The following is an 11,551-nucleotide window of genomic DNA, read 5'->3' as shown; positions in this document are numbered from 1 at the left end:
TATTATATGTATGTCTGTAATTTAAAAATTGCCACGGTTCTTTATTTTATGTAATAAATAACCCTTATTTTACAATCATAAATCCTACAAGCCTAGATATGATTTTTATTTTCAAAAGTGAAAATATTTTGTTCTTCAATTTTATTGAAAATTGGAAATTGCTTCATTATGGAGTGAGGAATAATAATGATAAGAAAATATTTATTAATTAGCATTAGAAGCTATAAGTTTGCAAATAACTTTACAAATATTACTTAATTTTATACTTATAACACTGAAAGGAAGTCATCATTATCCTCATTTTACAAATGAGACAAACAAATGCTATGTAACTTACCTAATGATACATGGCTAATAAATATGTGAGGTAAGATTTGAACCCATGTTTTATTACAAAGAGAAGCTGAGGCACCTGCAAATTATGAACTATAAAATTTTATAAGACAAATAAAAACTTCTGTGTAATTTTATAAAACTCATTTTGTAGTACAAAAAAGATAGAATCCACCTTTTAAAATATATATTTTATAGTAATATGTAAATATTGGCATGTGTCTGAGTACTTATTGTTTCCTGTTATATATGTATATATATGACTTATGATGCACAAATAACATATAACTTCTTCATTACTTTACAGCCATATAGTGAAAAGAAAATATGCTACTACAGCTGGAATACTTGTCTTCATCAGAAAGGCTCTGCATTCATAAACATCTATATTTCCACAGGATTTTGTCATGACCTGTGAGTTCAGAATCTTTATGAACATCAGATGGAAAATAGGAATAATGTGACAGAATTCATTCTTCTCGGTTTTATGGACAGCCCTGACATTCGGAAAATACTTTTTGTTCTATTTTTAATCCCTTATATTGTCACTGTGGTGGGTAATGTGCTCATTGTGATCACTATTACTTTCAGTCAGACCCTGAAGTCTCCAATGTACTTCTTTCTCACCTTCTTGTCTTTAATAGATGCATGTTATTCAACTTCAATTGTTCCCAAAATGCTTATAGATTTGCTCTCTAAGAGGAAAACTATTTCCTTTAATGAATGCCTGACCCAGGTGTTTGTGGAACATTTCTTTGGTGCCTCTGAGATTGTGATCCTCATAGTAATGGCCTTTGACAGGTATGTGGCCATTTGTGTGCCCTTGCAGTACACGACAATAATGAACCATCGCCTCTGCTGTTATTTGGTGGGTCTGGCTTGGACAGTGGGCTTTCTGCACTCTATCGGACAGATTTTCACCATAGTCTGGCTCCCCTTCTGTGGACCCAATGCTATAGATCACTTTCTCTGTGACATTATCCCATTCATCCAGCTAGCCTGCACAGAAACCTTTTTCATTGGTCTACTGGTTGTTTCTAATGTAGGGTTAACTTCTTTGATTAGTTTTATTATTTTAATGGCATCCTATGTTGTCATCCTTCACTCTCTGAAAAGTTACAGCTTGGCAGGGAGATAAAAGGCCCTCTCCACTTGTATCTCCCATATCACTGTGGTTTTCTTGTTCTTTGTCCCCTCTACTTTTATATATCTGCAACCTCTGGCCACATTCTCAGTGGACAAAGCTGTAACAATATTTTATACTCTGATAACTCCCATGTTGAACCCCTTCATCTACACAGTGAGGAATTCAGAGGTGAAAAATGACATGAGGAAGTTATGGAATAGAAAAGTGGCTTCAGAAAATAAATGAAATTCTTTATGAATGACAATATTAATTTTTAAGACTTACCAGATCAAAAGGTTAAAAAAAAAAACGAGGAATGAGGAATCATCACCTTAAAGTCAGGTAGAAAATGTGGATTCTTTTCTTCCAAATATCTGATATTCCTATTCATTCGTATATCAATTCTCATCATTGACACAACCATTTTTTTCCTAGTAATGGCTACAACAAAATGGCAGAGAAAGTGATGCACATTTAATTATTCCTGTTCCTTTAGCTAAGATTTCATTGACATATAAATGTGCTCAATTAGTTGCTTTTCATTTCTTGTTCTTTATTTAAAAAATGAAAGTGACAAATAACATATGATAATTCTTTGAATAATTTTATTTTTGGTTAAGTACTAGAGAGGATGGTAATATCCTTACGTTATAAATTTGAGGTGTATAACGACAAAATTAGGTGACTTTTCAAGAAAATGATTATAAAAATATCATACCTATATATAAATATTTTCAAAGGATTTGAACATATTTCCACATATGAAATTGAATTTTGTGTTTCAGAGACAGATATAAATCATATGTATAGAGTTATGGTAGATAATAGGGAGAAGTAGCATATATGGAAGAAATATATGATCTTGGTTTATAAGCAGATTAGACTTTAGCAACTACCTATTCATTTTACAAATGAGGGAACAGAGACAAAGATGCCAAACTCTTTGACTAGTGATATAAAGCTCATAAGAAAACATGAAAACATTTGAATCTAGAACTTCCTGGTTCAGAGTTAATTTTAAAATTCAATAAAACTGTTTGAGAAAATGTCTTATGAAAGTCAATAAAATCCCATCAATATCACTAGTAGGACTGCATCACAAAGAAATCAAATAAGGGAAAAGGGTTTGATTAGATAGAAATATGTATAGTAGCTCTTTTTGAAGTGGCAAAGAATTGGAAACCTAAGGTTTCCATCCATTAACTAGAGAATGACTGAAGAAGTTGTGGTATATAATTATAATGTAATGTTATTGTTACATAAGAAAAGCAAACGAGATGATCACAAAAAAAAAATCCTCTGGAAAGATTTCTACAAAGTGATAGGTAGTGAAGTGAGCAGAACTAGAGGAATATTATATAGTAAGAGCAGTAAAATACAATGAACAATTGCAAATGACTTAACTAATACTTAGCAATGCAAGGATCAAAATCAGCTTCAAGGGATGTAGAATGAAAAAGTCTATTTAGCACCACAGAGGGAACTTCAATGCAGACTGAAACATGCCATTGATCACTTTATTTCCTTCATTAGTTTCTCTCTGATATAAGTGATATGTCTCTCACAACATGATAATAAAAAAATATATATTGTATGACAACACATGCACGAACCATATTACCTCTTATCTCAGAGTGGGTGGACAAGAAGGAAAGAGAAAGGGAGAAAATATGAATGGCCAAATGTCATATAATAATTATTAAAATTGTATTTTCCTGGGTCGGCTAGGTAGCTCAGTGGATTGAGAGCCAGAACTAAAGACTGGAGTTCCTGGGTTCAAATCTGTCCTCAGACACATTTTATCTGTGTCAGGTTGAGCAAGCCACTTAACCCCCATTGCTGAGCCCTTACCACTCCTATGCCTTGGAACCAACACACATTATCGATTCCTAGAAGGAAAGTAAGGGTTTTAAAATAAATTGTTTTTTTCTGTAATCCAGGAAAGTATACTAAAAATAAAGACAATCATCTCCTATAAAAGTATTTATATTGAGAATTTTTTTTTGCTTCTCTATCAAAGACTCTATAAAAGACTAGGACTTCTCAAGATTGAAAATATCATTGAAGTACAGATATAGCTTACTAAAAGAACAAACACCAGTACTTAAATGGAACTTAATTGATAGGAGTCCTTGCAATGATAGCAATTACTGTTCATCTGTTCTTCATCCTATAAATATATTATTCATGTCATCCTATTAATACCACATTTAGGTAAGATCTATTTATTTATTGTACAAGGCTACATCTACTAACTTTGAAATGATCAAGGAAACCATACAGTGAATTGCCCATAACGAAGTCGTACTTTTCACTTCAAACGCAAATTATTTCCTATTTCTATATACATCTATTTCATGGTATATCTATATAACATCCTCCCAGAACTATCGGTACTAGAGAAATGTTTCATTTTGTTTTCCCAGAAACAATTTAGGGAAATTGTCAGCTCTTATAAAGTTTCTCAAATGCATTCCAGATTTTGAGTAAGGTCCCAACTTTTCCCCTTTGTGTGTGCTCTAGGATAAGTCAGATAATCTTTCTGATCTCTAAGTTCCTCACATATATTTATGTGTAGTTGAGGGTAGGAGTTTTTTGACTAAGGATAATACATAGTTTTGTCTGCCCCACTTTCTTTGGCCCCCATCCTTAGGTGGACAGAACTTTTTTTTTTTATTAATCACATAGACACAATTTTGTATTATATTTCTTTGAGTAAATGAAGTAACTCCATTTTGTTTAATTTCAGTTTTTTGTTAATACTAGACTAAGTAAATAGAAAATCAAAATGCTTCCCCCCAAAAAAGCAAAAAGGAAAATGTTTTTGAAACAGTTACATATAATCTCCATGTTAGATTAGTTCTTATTCCAAGTTTAACAAACAATATCTTCTCAGATGCTGTTGTGGTACAAGCCCATTGACAGTCTTATCAAAACATGTATGCTAACAATTCTGTGGCATCTGTTCTTCCCAGATTATACTCTCCTTGATCTATCATTTTTCTGCTTGGTATTTACTTTGCATAATATTGTTTCCTGTTGCAGTTCACTTCTTTCCATATGGCAGTAGCTCAGGATATAACTAGGAGTATAAGAGACCCAGGTTGTTGTGGCTAGAAGAAGCAATTACATTTGGGATGGTAAAACTAATGTGCCCCTTCCTTTGAATCTTTCATTCATTCAAGCCAATGTTGGCACACTTTGTGCTGAAGGTCTTACTTTTCTCCCATTCCTCATAAGTCTAACAGTTTCACAGCTCTCTAATGGCCCAATGAAATAGTAAGAGGCCAGATCCAGGAAAATCAGATCAGATGAAATTAAATCCTTGGTTTAGAAATCCCATCAATCACCTTTCATATGAATGAAACCAAATAAAAAAAGAAAAATTAATGAAAAAACATCATCTAGGGAAGGAAGAATATGCTTACTGACTAGATGGTCATGCTGGTTTATGTCTTTGAACATCTAGTGATTCTGGCAATTCTAGTTTAGATGAAATTCTCTCCCTTATAATTCAAGATGGGGAATGTTATTTGATTCTGATGATAAGATCATAGATATAGATGTAGTTAAGTTATTTAATATGCAAAGAAAATTTAAATCACCTATGAAGATTAAATTTAACTCTCCCATGATTATGTAGATGAAAATAATTAACTCTCCCCTGATTGTGAAGATTAAATTGTAACCCCTGCCTATTTTTAGACTTAATCACCAAGAGTGTAAGTGCCCTACTCAAAAGCTGAGTGGAGAGATCTGTCCATTTTTAGATTTAATCACTAAAGGTGTAAATATCCCATAGTGGGAGAGGTCTGTGACCCGCGTATGCAATAGTGGGTGACAAATAAGAATTAAATTAACTGCCGATGGGCAGTTTTAAAGGAAAGCTTCCACTGTGATCAGTAGAGGTAAGATTATGGGAAGGTACAGGAAGTGACACAAAAGAAAGTGTCTTTAAAAGGGAGTGACAACTTCCTGAGTGCAGTTCTATTGTTCTTCCTTTCTTTGGAGTGGAGGCTGGTGGAGAATCTGCTGACTAGACCTGAGATGTGGTGAGTGAAAGACTGACACCTTTCATATTGGATTTTCTGAAGAGACTAGCCTCAGGAGAGACTTCCTCAGGTCCTCAGCTTTGCCAAGGTCTAAGGACTAACTCTCCCTGCCCCAGTTGAACCAGGGGCCAGGAGTAAATTACTTAGTGCTTAAGCTAGATATCTTACCTTATCCTCTCTCTGATTTTCTTACTTCACTCTTACTATATTTTGTGAATAAATCTCTTTGGAATTAATATAAATTCCTGGTGACTCTATTTTTAAATATAACTCAGTCTAAACTTTTTATATAATAACACCTTTCCCCCCTTACACATCAAAGAATAAAAAAGGAAATAGAAATGAAACAATAACAAGGAAAAATTAATGATTACAAAAATAAAATTAAAAAACAAGCAGAAAGAAATTATTTTTAAAGCCATCATGGCTTTATGAAGTTAGATAATAATGAGATACATCTGATTGCTATTTGAAAGACTACAGTATCCAGGAATCTGTATTCTGCTCTGGTGAGACTATACTGATCAGTTGGAGAGTCTAAAGAAAATAACAGAGGATTTCAAAGAACTTCAGTATCAAGACAGAAGAACTGATTGATAGAACTGGGAAAATTTAATTGGGAGAACAGAATTTTGGTTGTGGGGAGAAAGATAGGTATATTCTATTTGAAAGTTTGCTATATAATCAAAAGAAAAATATTTCTTTTTTTGGATTCAATTAAGTCAAAATGAGGAGGAATGGATAGACCTTATAAAAACGAGAATGTATAACTACTTGGAATTTATATCAGATTTACATATGACACATAACTAGTTGGGTTAGCCAAGAAGGAGCATGATAGAATCAGAACCTAGAAATTGTTGAGAAGCTCAAATGTTGAGTTTAATCCAATAAATTTTAGCCTATTAGTCAATTTAATATATTTATCATCAACATGATTGAACCTTCTTCTACAAAAATCCCAACCCATTCATGTCATTTCATTATATGTGAATTTTACCTATTCAGACTTATAATTCTTGTATGATCCCCACTGAAACTTAGAAACCTCTTTCTAGTAGGAAGAATCTAGTAGATTCTTAATATTGTTCGATGGTGTTGGAAAGAGTTACAACATTCATAGGCATTGTTATCTATAGTGGAAACCAGAATGAAGAGCATCATCATGCAATGTATGAAGTTGAGTTCCACTTGATAGCCACATCAATCAATCCATGGAAATTGCATTTCAAATGCATGAAAGAAAAAAATATTTTTCTACTCAGTGATCCCTCTGTAAGGTGTGAATGTCTTTTACTGTGCCATGAAATAAAGTGATGATGCATTAAGAAGATAAGTCACATCCAATGACAATCTATAAACTAGTACTCAGTCCATTAGGTATATTTATTCAGAAGTGGAAGACTTTATTTCAGTTATTAAGAATTTCATTTCATTATGTTACATTATATCAATATATTCCTTTACCAAAGAAAAGCATTTACTCTTCAACAAGATAGATATAATCTGTTTGTTTATTTGTGTGTGTGTGTGTGTATGTGTGTGTGTGTGTGTGTGTGTGTGTAAATATATATGGTAGGGAAGACATAAAGATAGGTAACCTTTGTTTCAGGGACACATATAGGGGGTAATTGCATCTGCCTACAGTACTTAGTTTACTATTATCTTATATTTTTATTCTTTTCCCTATTTCTGCTCCTGATGGTCTGATATTCCTTTTCATCTTTAGCAGCTATATACTCTTTGACAGGTGGTACTATGGGATGATATTGTAAAACTATCACTGGCAGAACTATCATTATCTTCTCTTTAGTCTCATGATCCCAGGCATGAATAAGTTGGTCATGATCTCTGCTTCTTACTTCTCATGCCAGCTGATATTCTTGTCTGTCTTCCCCATAAAAGATAGAAGAATTGATTTTCCCATCTATCCCTTATATTACACCATAGGAGGAAAAGCATCAAAAATTCTTTGGAAGTCTGAGTCCTCATATTTGGAGTCCTATATGGAGAATTGTCACACATAACTTCTTTGTATAACACCATTTTTCAGTTTCCAGGGAAATGACAATGAAAGACTTTTCCTTTCCAAAAGAAGAAGTTTGCTTGTAAGGGTCAAATTCTTATGGAACAAAGAGTAATTTCTCATCAATACCTATCTGAATTGGAGACAGCATGTTCTAATGACTTCTGCTTAATTCTCTTATAGGTAAATTGATAAAGACACCTAGAAAGAATAGCCCATAAGGCAATGAATTAGGAGTTAAATGGATTTGAGTTCAAATGGACTCAGGCACTTACTTGCTGTGGGAGCCAGGGCAAATCAGTTAGCCTCCATATACCTTCATTTATTCTGCTATAAAATGAGATAATAATAGCATCTACTAAGTATCTTTATGGTAGGTGTAAATGAGATATGAAATTTATAAATTAAAATAAAATTAAAGAACTTTGTTATTGTTCTTGTCATTTGATTATAGCACAATAATATTCTATTACGTTTATGTTCAATAATTTGTTTACCTATCACTGAGTCAATTGGCATCTATTTTTCTTCTGGTGCTTTGCTAACATAAATTATACTAATATGCATATTTTGAAAACTTTTGCTTCTTTGGGGTACATGTACAATATGAATGTACAATATCATGTATAATAGCTGGACTTCTAGGTCGAACTGTATAAATGGTCTATATGAATTTAATATACAGTCTCAAATTGTTTCTGGGAATGGATAAATTAGCAGTATTGACAATGATAAAATTTGTATTCTCATCTTATGACTTTTTCTGTTTTCATCATGTAGCATCATTTCTTGTCACAAATAAGGAATCTTTATAAATCGTCAGGAGCCTTGTTGTTTTGTGTAATGTATCATGAATACTTTTTTTTCTCTGCAAAGCAAAGTTGATTTTGTCTGATAAAAACAATGCCTTCAACTGTAGTTTCTACTCTCTGTGTGAAGTTCAAAATGAGGATAATTTTTGATAAATTTAAGATATGACTATAGATGAGAATTTAGAAATCCTTAGTCTCAGATCCTTATCAACTTTCCAATTCCCAGGGAGGCCGCTAAAATCACAAATTCTAATTGGAAAAACTAGCATTCCAATGTTGGCCATTTGTTTTTAATTGGTATACCTTTAATCTATCTTATCTCCTACTTTACTGTAAAATAAGATAGATTCTTCTATTCAACTGAGCTTTTATATTACTCCCTCTTTCAGAAAATTCTCATGAGAACAAAGTTCAAGTGTTTCCTGCCACCTCTTTAGCTGTCACTTCATTATAAAAGTTATTCCTTTCATGCCTCTTTTATATGAGATATTTTAGCCTATTGTCATTCAATCATAACCAACTCACACCTATGCTCTCTCTATATATATATACTCCTTCTAAGTGGACTAATAATGACAAAATTCTCAGGCATTATAAATGCCATATTCCTATGTATGAATGTAAATAGTTTAATTTTATTGAATCCCTTCTGATTTCTCTTTCCTGTGTAATTCTTCATGTTAGTTCAGGAGGCCTGTAATTTTTCATTTCTTTCAAAATGGCATGATTTATGGATAAATATGGCCACTGCTTTCGTGGCCTATGCTCTTGTCTATGAATGATCACAAGCACTCTTATTCCCCTGCAACTGCAGGCATTATTGAATTAATGCTACTCCTTATTCTGAGATTGTGACCAATGTGATATTTAAAATGGTTGATGTCTTAAACTGTAGTGAGTTAAAATGGTGGAAGATATAAATTGTGATAGATATAAGAGAGGGTGAGTAAATTTGACCGCAGAAATATGTTTCACTACAGTGTCTTGGTTTTTAAATCAAATATAAGGTGGTCACCAGGAAAATATTCCCAATTATTCAAATACCCAAGTCAATTGGGTTTTATAGAGATTTTAATTAACAATACAATGAGTAATCAAAGAAAGAGAGAGAGAGTAAGAAAGGAATAAGTATGAAGGGCCTCAAGCCAATATGGCCTAGACCTGAGTCTTAAGAGAGAAATCAGTCAGTTTTTTAACACTCACCACAAGGTCTGTCTAAACAAGGATTCTAGTGACACCAGGCCAGCTCCATCTCAGCTGACTTCACCAGAGAGAGTTCCAGCGAGACTTCCTTAGAGATTGTCCTCCAAGAGCTTCCCTTCTCCAGAGCCTCTCTCAAGAGATTCTTCCCAAGAGATCCTCATCAGAGATCCTCCAAAAGGAATTCCTCCAAAAGGATATATCCTCAAGAGATTCTGCTTTTTTCTTATATAGGGGTTTTTCTCCCATGTCACCTCTTCTAAGTCCCTACATCAAACAATCACTGTAGATGCTTTCCAAAGGACTGCCCATCTAAATTCCTGTTAAGTTGACCAATCTCCTCAGTAAGTCTGAATCAGAAAAAATGCTTCTGTGTCGACCAAATCTCCTCAGTAAATCTGAACAAGAGAAAACACAGCTGAGTGAACTAATCTCATCAAGAGAAAACTTGCCCGACCCTTTTAGGTACCTAGCAACCCATTGTATCAATTCTAAAAACAGGCCTTGCTCAAAGAACTCCTTGCCTTATTATAAGCATGGGTCCAAGTACTTTCATTGTTTAGCAAGGAGTTAATTTTCCCCCTAAAGCAGTCTTAAGTATGGTTGGAGTAGAGGTCCTCACATTTCTGTTCCTGGCGAGTTCTCACATCAAAATGGGGAATGTTTCTCAGTAGGGAATTTGTTCCAATTAAGAATTCCCTGATGGGGAAATTTTTAACATTCACAAGTCTGAGAGATTTCAAGATTTATACCAAGGACTACAGTCCAGATCTGTATGTGGGCAGTGCCACTGAAATCATGTCCTAGAGCTGTCAAAGGGTACCTTTAATCTCATTCTGAAAAGTCATTCCACTTCTTTACTATGTACAGGCTGAGAGCTCTAGAAGAGGTTGCTGCCAACTCGATCTCTCCCAGGAACTACTGATAGTTTTCTGGGGCAGCCTACACTTGTTTGCACTATGTAATAGATAATATTGATGGGGTAAATATTTGATGGGTAAATGATAACTACTAGATCAGTCAGCTATCTTCCTTTTGCCTACCCTCCTCCATCTATAACTCCCTGTTTCCCTCTTCCTCCCTCTTCTTCAGCCTCTTTCTTCTTCCCCTCCCCCTTTATTCTTCAGCCTTCTTCTAAGTCATTCAGAGTGAGCTATGATGTTTCAAATGATATAGTCTTTATCTTCTTTTATTTCTAGTAAAGGGTTTATTTGGAGAAGATAATAAAAGGTAGAGAATGGAGATAAGAGGGTCAGAGGTTTCCCTATTATCTACAATGAGCCTTAGGTTGCAAAATATTGAAAGAAATGTCAATTCAGTCACTATCATGAAACAGAGCAAGTCAGAGAGAGATATATGGATTATTATCCTTCTTCTGCTTTCAAATCAGCCAGGCCACCTCCAATTTGATTATCCAAAGTCCCAGAGATAAACCCAGCTTCTTCCATCAAAGTCACCACCAACAGCCAAGAAGACCAGAAATCAATAAGCAGTTGGCTCTTGCCCTCAACTGTTTCCTGGTAAAATTCCAAATGGAATTTTCCTTTGATTGACAGCTGATCAACCTCCAACCATTGCTTCTTGTCTTGCTGCATGCTTTCCCTCTCAAAAGCTAGAGGGAGCAAGCAAAAGCTCTTGCTTTCCCAATTTTTCATTCACAACTTCACTTTCACCTCAGTGAGAGAGACCTTCATTGCCAACTTACTAAGTTAGGAATATAGGAAATATATAAGAAAAACATAGGAAAATATATATAGGAATATATAGGAAAAATTGTTTCATCTCATCATTTTTTTCTTGTACTCCATAAATCATCTTTAGTCAAGATTTTAAAGTTTTTTGAAAGGGAATTTGAGAGAGCTGAAGTGATTCTTGGTCTTTAATCCACCTACATGGCTTTGCTTCTTAGTTCAATTATTTTAAAATTATCTCCCCTTGATCAGTTTCCCATGTCATATTTTAAATCTAATGAAATATTTCATAGTTTTCTTTTTTATTCCTT

The 11,551-nt window shown here is 33.9% G+C and overlaps 1 pseudogene; it reads left to right on the top strand.

Moving 5' to 3' along the window:
- Positions 1-589: 589 nt before the first annotated feature.
- Positions 590-2,690, top strand: LOC100619144 (olfactory receptor 4C12-like; annotated as a pseudogene).
- Positions 2,691-11,551: the final 8,861 nt, after the last annotated feature.

This window comes from Monodelphis domestica, chromosome 6 (assembly GCF_027887165.1).
Source record: "Monodelphis domestica isolate mMonDom1 chromosome 6, mMonDom1.pri, whole genome shotgun sequence".
Taxonomy (NCBI): Eukaryota; Metazoa; Chordata; class Mammalia; order Didelphimorphia; family Didelphidae; genus Monodelphis; species Monodelphis domestica.
The sequence above is the reverse complement of the archived record's forward strand: the minus strand, read 5'-3'. Positions and strand labels throughout refer to the sequence as shown.